This window comes from Triticum dicoccoides, chromosome 3A (genome assembly GCF_002162155.2).
Source record: "Triticum dicoccoides isolate Atlit2015 ecotype Zavitan chromosome 3A, WEW_v2.0, whole genome shotgun sequence".
Lineage (NCBI taxonomy): Eukaryota > Viridiplantae > Streptophyta > Magnoliopsida > Poales > Poaceae > Triticum > Triticum dicoccoides.
Window position 1 is genome coordinate 710,140,107 of NC_041384.1, and position 10,579 is coordinate 710,150,685.

The following is a 10,579-nucleotide window of genomic DNA, read 5'->3' on the forward strand; positions in this document are numbered from 1 at the left end:
GGTTCGAGAACAATGTAGACATGACCGAGACACGTCTCCAGTCAATAACCAATAGCGGGACCTGGATGCCCATATTGGCTCCTACATATTCTACGAAGATCTTTTATCGGTCAGACCGCATAACAACATACGTTGTTCCTTTTGTCATCGGTATGTTACTTGCCCGAAATTCGATCGTCGGTATCCCAATACCTAGTTCAATCTCGTTATCGGCAAGTCTCTTTACTCGTTCCGTAATACATCATCTCACAACTAACATATTAGTTGCAATGCTTGCAAGGCGTAGGTGATGTGCATTACCGAGAGGGCCCAGAGATACCTCTCCGACAATCGGAGTGACAAATCCTAATCTCGAAATACGCCAACCCAACATCTACCTTTGGAGACACCTGTAATGCTCCTTTATAATCACCCATTTACGTTGTGACGTTTGGTAGCACCCAAAGTGTTCCTCCGGCAAACGGAAGTTGCATAATCTCATAGTCATAGGAACATGTATAAGTCATGAAGAAAGCAATAGCAACATACTAAACGATCGGGTGCTAAGCTAATGGAATGGGTCATGTCAATCAGATCATTCAACTAATGATGTGACCTCGTTAATCAAATAAAAACTCTTTTGTCCATGGTTAGGAAACATAACCATCTTTGATTAACGATCTATTTAAGTAGAGGCATACTAGTGACACTCTGTTTGTCTATGTATTCACACATATATTATGTTTCCGGTTAATACAATTCTAGCATGAATAATAAACATTTATCATGATATAAGGAAATAAATAATAACTTTATTATTGCCTCTAGGGCATATTTCCTTCACTGCCGTGGTCGGGCTTTGAGTCTTACTCAACTTCACACCTTGTAATACAGGCAAGAACTCTTTCTTTGGCTGCTCCATTTTGAACTACTTCAAAATCTTGTCAAGGTATGTACTCATTGAAAAAACTTATCAAGCGTCTTGATCTATCTCTATAGATCTTGATGCTCAATATGTAAGCAGCTTCACCGAAGTCTTTCTGTGAAAAAACTCCTTTCAAACACTCCTTTATGCTTTACAGAATAATTCTACATTATTTCCGATCAACAATATGTCATTCACATATACTTATCAGAAATGCTGTAGTGCTCCCACTCACTTTCTTGTAAATACAGACTTCACCGCAAGTCTGTATAAAACTATATGCTTTGATCAACTCATCAAAGCGTATATTCCAACTCCGAGATGCTTGCACCAGTCCACAGATGGATTTTTGGAGCTTGCACATTTTGTTAGCACTTTTAGGATTGACAAAAACCTTCTAGTTGCATCATATACAACTCTTCTTTAATAAATCCATTAAGGAATGCAGTTTTGTTTATCCATTTGCCAGATTTCATAAAATGCGGCAATTACTAACATGATTCGGACAGACTCAAGCATAGATACGAGTGAGAAGCTCTCATCGTAGTCAACACCTTGAACTTGTCGAAAACCTTTTGCGTCAATTCTAGCTTTGTAGATAGTAACACTACTATCAGCGTCCGTCTTCCTCTTGAAGATCCATTTATTCTCAATTGCTTGCCGATCATCGGGCAAGTCAACCAAAGTCCAAACTTTGTTCTCATACATGGATCACATTGTACTCACGAGGCAAGTGTCCATTGCGATCTTTCATTTTCTGGAATCGTATCATAATTTGATCATCGGGGATACTTTTGAATATCCTTTTCTCGCAATAGCACACCATTAAATCATTGAGCCAATCGTCTGATATCTTATTGCGCAAATCAGTTTTAGTGATCTTCATTGCTGAAAGTATTCACTCAACCGAGGAAATTGCCACTGGAACAATCAATGTCAACTCGATGAGGCGATATACCAATTGGAAAGTTCTGTGTTTTGTTGTTTGAACCATCAACCGAGCAAGGGTGGAAACATCCGAACATCCATCAAATTCATCACTTCTCCTAATATTGGTAAGGAATGTAGGAAGTTGAGTTCTTAGCAACAACCGTTCAGCTTGTGTAAAATCCTCAGCATAAATTTCAGCAAGTCGAATAAGTTTTTCAACATTAAACATTGAGAAGTTGTTTGTTGGAGTAAGGCAAGACATGCAATCCACTAACTCGGTGTTAACTTCATTGAATCGGTGATTCATCTCGGTGAGAGTTGCATCAAGAGCAACATTGAATATGCTAACCTTGAAATAATGATGTCGAGTCACCTTTTTCTTGCTGCGAACAGATTGCCCCATAGCTCCTACAAGATCATCCATATTTGGCACCTCAATGCCATGTTCCTCACAGAAGTTGTTTGCTTGGTCGCATAATGACTCATACCCATTGTCCCTCATATTTTGCAAAGCTTCTTTCACATCCAAGATCAAACGCATGGCTTTAACAACATCTTGTTTCTTTCTTTGCAAAGCTTGTGATAGCAAATTAGTGATGCTCAACAAGTTTATTAAGAATAGCATGATGAACACAAACTGGAAGCATTCCATCTGTATGATCAAACCTGAAGCTCCACCTTGAGAAGTGTGTTCCCGGGCATCGTCAACCACAATTGCAAGCACATCCACCACTGCATTCCACATTGTGTACATACAAAGCAAGGTTCCAAGATGTGAGCCCCAACGAGTAGCTCCTGGTCTAGCTTGGTTAGTTTCTTGATGTAACCCAGTTCTAGATGATATCTTACAATTTTCCATCATTTCTATCAAGTTGTCTTGATGTTTTGCAAGCAATGCATCCTTCCTTTTGCAAGATGAACCCACCTGAGTCACTATCAAGGGAAGGTAGTTGAAAAAATCAGCAATAACTGGACAACACTGAGCCACTATGACAACCACTAACTGCAACTGATGGGCAAAGCAGTGAACAAAGAAAGCATATGGACTCTCATCACGAATTAGCTTTTGCAAACCGTTGAATTCACCTCTCGTATTTGAAGCCCCGTCGTAACCCTGTCCACGTAGCCTATTAATAGGCAGGCCATGGTACTCCAACACATGAACCAATGCTTCTTTAATTCCGGCAGATGTACAATCTGTGATGTGCTTAATAGCAAGAAATCTCTCTTGAAGTTCTCTGTGATCATCTAAAAATCTGCACATTTGGGAAGATACAAATTAAAAGATAGAAATGAACAATGACTATGCAAGTTTGGGAAGCTACAAGTTAAAGACAGAAATTCATATGCATTACCTCAAAATTATTGCCATTTCCTCCTTTATTGAGCAATCTCCAGCCTCATCAATAAGTATCGAGAATTTCTTATCTCCAAGCTCATCCTTGATGACTTCGGTTACCTCCAATGCACAACATGTAGCAAGGTCTTTTTGAATATCTAGACATATCATAAGTGCATTGCCTTGCCCCTTATCAAATGCATCTTTCACATCCTTATTCTTGTCCTTATACTAGTCCAAGAACTCCCTGAAATTGCCTTTGTTGGTGGAATTGGAAGATTCATCATGTCCACGAAAAGCTTCCCCTTGAGCTATGAGATACCTTGCACAATCCAATGATGCAGTCAAGAGGATTTCATATTTTATATCAGCCTCTTTATTGTAAACTCGCATTCTGGTAGCCACATTGGCCCTTTGATTGTTGAAATCAACACATAAGCACACAACAATGTTGTGGTAACTAGATGGACCACCAACATGTTTCTTATAATTTCCCAAAGCAGTTTTCCAACGCTTGTAACCATCTACTGTAAATACATCATTGCCAAATCTAGCTGCTTGTGATGGATTCTTGAAAAGAAAACAAGGGAAACAAAAGGCAGCCTCCTTTTTCACACTATATTCTAACCAATCAAACTTATCTAGCCATTGTGGTTGAAAGGATCTCCAAATTTTACCGTCCAATCCCACTTCAAATTTATGCCTGATAGCTTTGTTTCTTTGTTTCAACAAATAAGCTCTCCTCACTTCACTTCGAATTTCAGGGGCATAATCTTCTATTGGTATTCGATCAGCCGGATCACCAAAAATCTGACTTGGATGGAATTAGTTGGTTTGTGCTCTCATTAGTTGGGGGATTGGTACTCTCATTTGCATGGGGAATAGTGCTCTCATCGACATCGGTTGAGGGATTAATGCTCTCATTTGTTGGAGTAGGATGAATTATGTTCTCAAGAGGGGCTGGTTGAACAACAACAACATCTGCAGGAGCATTGGGTTCAGAAACAACAAGGGGAGCATTTGAATTGCTTGCAAACTAGCTGTGCGAAGTTTTTTTCTCTTCATTTCTACAAACAAGAATGATGATTAGTACTGGGTTAATCTTATATACACAGCTAGCTATATTGGTTATCTTCTCTAGTACTTGAACAGTTTAACTAACCACTATTAACAGCTAGCTACCATTAGTTCATTAGCATGAATTAGTAGCCAAATAGGAACCCAAATAGCTAGCTACAGAGTATAGAACTATAGACTACAGAATACAACCTTCAGGTTCAGCCGTTCAGGAGCTGTCGAGTAGAGCAGCGAGCAATAGCCGGATGGCGCAGCAGCTCGGATGGCCCAGGCACCCAGCAACCAACTTTGCCCCCTCCTCTATTCCACGGCCACATTGGGGAGGGCACGGGTCAGATGGAGATGCAGGCGCCGTTTTGGGGAGGGGAAAGTGACCAGATTAGGGGAGAGCAGTCCGGGCGCCGACTTGAGGAGGTGGGCCGGCGGCGGCGCAAAGGAGAGGTCCAGCGACCGGCGGCGGCGCGAAGGAGGGGTCCGGCGACCGGCGGCGAAAAGGAGAGGTCCGGCGACCGGCGGCGGCGCGAAGGAGGGGTCCGGCGACCGGCGGCGGCTAGGGCACCTGCGCAGAAGGGAGCGGCTCAGGTGGGACAAGCGAGCGACTGCACGAGATGGAGGAAGGAGCGTGCGCACGTTTCTCTGCTTTGGGAATTGATGTGCTGGAAAGGACTATTGAGTGGCTGGGCTAGGCCTGGAAGTTTGAAACTAGTACTAAAAAAATTTGGCATCGATGGAGGGCAGACTCAAGCTTGTTTAAGCCTGCCCAGAAGATCCGCCACTGCTCAACCCTGCAGTTGCCATCGATATGGAGGGACTTCATGGGGAGCTTGGGCATCTTGTGCGGAGGCTTATGCTTGAAATACGACTGCAGCTGGGTGGGTCTCCAGCACAAAGTAGCGCATGTGGATGAAGAAGCGGCCCATCATGCAGCGACCATCCACACCCATCGTAGATCAAAGGCGGTGAAGAAGATGACATCTTGTGGACGAGATCGGCGCCTACCAGGACGTATGGCTGGACGAAGACTTCACGACGCCGGGGCGCCGACACGGCGGGACGGCCGCAGACAGTGGATCCGAGCCAGCGGCGGGCGGCAGCAAGCGGAAGAGAAGAGGAGAGGTATGGGGAGGTCTTGGGGCAAAGGTCACACAGATCCAGACAGAGATCCATGGGCGAAGCAGACGAGGCCGCACGGTGAGGATGAGGCTGGCGGCAGAGAGACGAGGGGAAGGAGGTGTGGTGTGGAGAAAGCGTGACCAAGTCCAACCCGAAAAAGGCGGCCACCTCCGGTCTCCTCAGGCGTCGGTCCAATCCATCTCGCAACGATGCTGGGCTCCCGCAACGCGGGTGTGGTGTTCGCCTGGCCGCCCCCGATATAGCCTAGTTATACTGTTTGAATGTGGTAAGAACATAAATACTTGATCTTGCTTTATTACTATGGATTTCTAAACTAAATATAGTACACTTAGTGGCAAGCTGACTTATTGGTGCACATCATATATATCCGACTTAGTGGCAAGCTGGTATGGCATCTATGAAGTTTTGTCATTCTCAATGTTTTCAGTTCCATTTCAATGTTAAATTGCCAATTCTTCAGGTTTGGGCGCACGTATGCTTTACACATGCATGCTCTTCTATATACGGGGCGGAATAATAATAAATAGTATATAATATGACAGCAAATGAAATTATATCTCACATGACAACAAATTAGCTAGGAGATTTAACCCCCATATATAGTTGATAGGATCCGCTAGCTAGGACTAATACTCAAGCATTACAGGATACACCGCGTTCAGCGGATCCAACATTAGAATGCGACATACATAACCCTTCATCTTTTTCATATCTCCGCTCAAGGCGAATGTATGTATCACCCGTCCCTCACCGGATGCCCCAAGAATTCTTAATTAATCAGAAGTTAATGCTATCGTTCAGCCTTCCATCACTATACCTCTCCTCTGTCCCGTATCTGACTAGCAATACCTAGTGGGAGATGTTGCTCTTGTAGGGCTCTCTCAAGAGTCAAGACTTTCCTTTTATTTAATAGTATTTCCTTTCACTCGCTGCTATCAACACCCACCACCACCGGTTACCTGCATTAGGGCGGTTTCATTGTAGGGGGGCGCTCATAACCCCCAATATACTAAACCTGGCCAGATTTATTTTACCTGGATTTTTTTAACTTTTTTCTATCAGTGAAAAACAGATCAATGGAAACGCGACACCTTATTTACCGGGGGATATGGTAGGGTACAATTTTGGTGGCTTTAGAAGTTTAGGATGAGATATCCAACATACTCTTTGTAGCTCATCGGTTCACGTGCAATTTATGGGTTCGATTTGACTACTATCATCCAGCTTTTTCTCTGGATGATTGCATGCATGTGTTTGTGCATGGTGCATGCAGTGAATTTGACTATGTGTTCTGTACGTGTCTTGGGCTGAAAGGTTTTGCTTGTTCTGGGCGCCGCTCAGGGCCGGTCCTGAGTTTTTGGGGGCCCGGGGCGAACCTAAAACTCGGGGCCCTTAATATACACATCATAGTAACATCAATGAATATACTTATATATAGCGTTACAAATAACAGTTAACATTTAAATGCATCCAAAATCAGTATGATTATCCAGTAATTTATACTCTGAAATTACCTTAAAAAAAATCTTCTAACACTCCTTGATGCAAAGTCACTTATGATGGGGTCGATGTCAATCTCATCCATTAATTTCTTCTCCATGCATAATGTAGCCAAACCATTTAATCTCTCTTGAGTTATTGTTGATCTCAAATAATTCTTCAATTATTTCAACTTCGAAAAGCTTTTTTTGGCCGATGTGGCCGTCACAGGGACAGTAAATAAGATGCAATAAGCAGATATATTGGTATAACTTCGAAAAGCTTCTTTCGGCCGATGAGTACTTCTCTCATATGCCCGAAAATTTCATCAACAGTAGCAAATTGTGCCTATGCATCTGATGAATTACCGAGCAACTTACTTTGTTCTCGCTGATGTTGGTCTCGACATTTTCTTCTTCCGAATTCCCATTAGTCTGTTGCTCTTCCCGAATGGCAACGATCACCTACTAGTCATCTGGGTTTATCAAAGCAGTGGAAGCACCAATATCACTCTTCTTGAAAAAATTGTGAATATGTGTGCGCTCTGATTGTATCAATTTATCCACTTCCTTCTTCCTTTTTCTTTTATGGCTACCAGATGAATTTGTCCAGTTGCTAGACGACATGATTAACACACACAATGCTGAAAACAAAACAGTTTGTTGCATCAATGATCAATCGTTGAACGGTGCCGGCTATGCAACCATAGAATTTATTGTATCAACATTATATGAATATATACCTCGGTTCCTGAATCCTGACGATCGAACTTCAGTGCGTTTGCCTATAAAGCACAGCAGCAGTGTAGCGCTTGGAGTCTGCAGAGGATTGAGAGAAGATCAACTGAGCAAAGGCCAAAGGGGCGTGATGATGGATCCCCAGAATTGAAATCTGCCGCGTACATAACCGGATTATTAAGGAAATTACCAGGGGACGACTGAGAGGCTGGAATACATGTACGGCATCGAGCGTCGGCGGCCTAGGGCTGCGTCTGCGTGATGGAACAGAATAGGAAGGGAACCGTCAGAATCGGATCAATCGCTGATCCTTTTTTCACGTGATCCCTCTCCTTTTTTATGTGAATGAACCGCTGGCTGCCTCGCTCGCTAGCTTTTCCGAGGAAACAAATCGATCGATCGACCTGCTGCTCCCTACGCGCGTCTGCAGCATGGGCCATAGGGGGCCCCTGAATTTTGGGGGCCCGGGGAGGCCGCCCCCCTGCCCCTCCCCAGGGCCGGCCCTGGCGCCGCTGTTCGATGGGTTTGTCAGATAATGTGTCGACGTGTGTCGCTAAACCGTCTATGTTGCATTCTCTAGAAACCTCCCGTCAAATCGTTCCACCGCTGTGCCGCTCTATAAAGGCTCAGCCACTGCCCGGCCCTTCCTCCCAGCGCACATGCACAAGTAGTAGCACCTCCCGGAGAGCTGGGAGGGCTGCCCGCTGCATCGCTAACCGACGACTCCGACTCACCACCCGCCTTGTGTTCCGCTGCAGGCTGGACTACAGCTCCGGGATGCCCTGCCACCTTGCTAGGCTTACCGCCGCATCGCTGGTCAGCGGCCCGGCGCGCCGCCCGCCTTGTGTCCCGATGCACGCTGGATGGCACAACTTCGGTCTTCGGGATGCCCCGCGGCGCCTCGAATCCTGGATTCTACCTCTTCTGGAGACAACGAGGAAGGCAACATGCAGCGACCCATCGGCTGGATGGCAGCTCGGGAGGCATCCCAACCCCGCCGCCAGTGCGTGGAGAGCTCGCGGCCAGCACCATGAAGTCCTGCCTGGACGACGTTCTTGGGTGTGTACCTTGTGTCCTTGTGTGGCTGATGCCTCCCCAAGAACCTATTCCGCGTGGGTGCGCTGGATCGTAGGCACGCACGAGCATCCGACTCTTCGCACGCACGATCGTAGGCGCTGGATCGTGGGTGCGCTGGACCGCTCTCCATCGACTCTTCGCCGCTGCATGAGGCGTCTCCGCTAGCGCTCGACGAGCATCGGATCATCATCTTCTTCAAGGTACGGAGGGAATAGTTCTTAATACCGCAACGTGCTTTTTCTATCTCCGTAGTAGAGGAGTTATTTATCCAAAACCACCACATTATGGGCTAGGGTAACAACTTGGTACTACATTTGAGTCAGGGCACAAAAAACCACCAACTCTGCGCCTAACATATAACTCCGAGCACTAATTCTCCGATAAGCTCACGGAAACAGTGAAACTGACAGGTTGGCCCCACTTGTCGGGCTGACGTGGCGAAGACCAAAAACTTTGACCGACTGATGTGGCAAATGAGACTTGGGCCCCACCTGTCAATGACTAGAGGGTCATCTTCTTGACAACATTCTTTCTATCAGGCATTCCATCGAGCACCTTCCGTGCGTTCATCCTCTAGTCACTGACGAAGGCACAGCATGCCATGGCGAGGGAAAGGGGCACGGTGCTCACCTTCAGCACGTATGCGTGCTCGGACGCGGGGAGGTAGCACTGGAGCAACGTCCTCGTTAGCGGCAGCGGCCGACGAAGCATGGTGAGGCGAGGAAGACGGCTTGGGGACTCGCAGCTTGTCGGTGTTGGCGGCAAAGGCATCAAGAGGACGCGTCGAAGCCTAGGGACTAGCTGCGAGGCACAGGGATTCACCGGAGCAGGAGATCGAGGCACGTTGGTGGTCGGACCTGAAGAAGACGACCGCGGCGTGGCCAATTTTGGACGTCCGGGTCCAAAAACTCCAGTAGGGGTGCTCAGGGAGGCATTCCGGTGCTCCCAGACAAGGTGGTGGGGCTTGGAGTGGTCTCTCGCCATGAGAATGGTGGCCGGCGGCGACCGCGGATCAGGGAGGAGCTGCTATGGGCTCCGTGGGGGTGTGGACTGCGGCGGCCGATGCGGACGCCGTACGTGTCTTGGGCACCAGATCCATGGAAGCGGGGTTGCGGGCGTCCACATCCGGAGCGAGCGGCGGCCGGCAAGGCAACCGGCCCGAGTGGTCTTGCTCGGGGCAAGGCGCGCATCGCCGGAGCGGCCTGGAAGAGAGGAGGAGGTTGATGGCGGGGGACGCAGCGTCTCGTCAGGCGTTGGGCTGCCGGCGGGGACGACCGTGGCGGCCGACCATGGCGGCGGAGGCATGGGTCCAGCCTGAGCATGGCCACGGGCAAGGTCTTCTGTGTTCACTGGTTGAAGAGAGAAAAAAGACAGAGAGAAGGAAGGACGAGGTGCGTGAGGATGACAGATGGGACCTACGTCCACCTCAGCAAATTGTCCAGATAGGCATGCCACATCGTCCCGACATGTGGGCCCCACCTGTCGGTTTCGCTGTTTTCGTGAGTAAATTCGACTATCAGTGCTCGGCGTTACAGATTAACCTCATTGTTGATAGTTTTTTGTGCTTTGACTCAAATGTGGTACTGATCTGTTATCCTAACCCATAATGTGATAGTTTTGGGTCAATAACTCGCAGCAGAGTATGAAACGTGCCTTTTCCGATCACATGGTCAATCTCATTCTCTTGTGTAGTGGCTGCCGGAGCATGCAGATGTACTGGACGCCGAGAAACTGCCAGCAGCTCGGCAACGACAGCTCGCCGTGGCGGCGCCTCAGAGTCGCCTGCCTCGGCGGCGGGGACTGGAGAAGCCACGAACAACGCCAGCCGCCGGTGCGTCTGCTTGCGAGCCTCCGAGACGCCAACATCGACGCGATGCTAGCAGCCGGCACTGGACGGGAGTG

At 47.2% G+C, this 10,579-nt stretch overlaps 1 pseudogene; it reads right to left on the reverse strand.

The window, feature by feature from the left end:
* Positions 1-1,604: 1,604 nt before the first annotated feature.
* LOC119273047 lies at positions 1,605-9,661 on the reverse strand (annotated as a pseudogene).
* Positions 9,662-10,579: the final 918 nt, after the last annotated feature.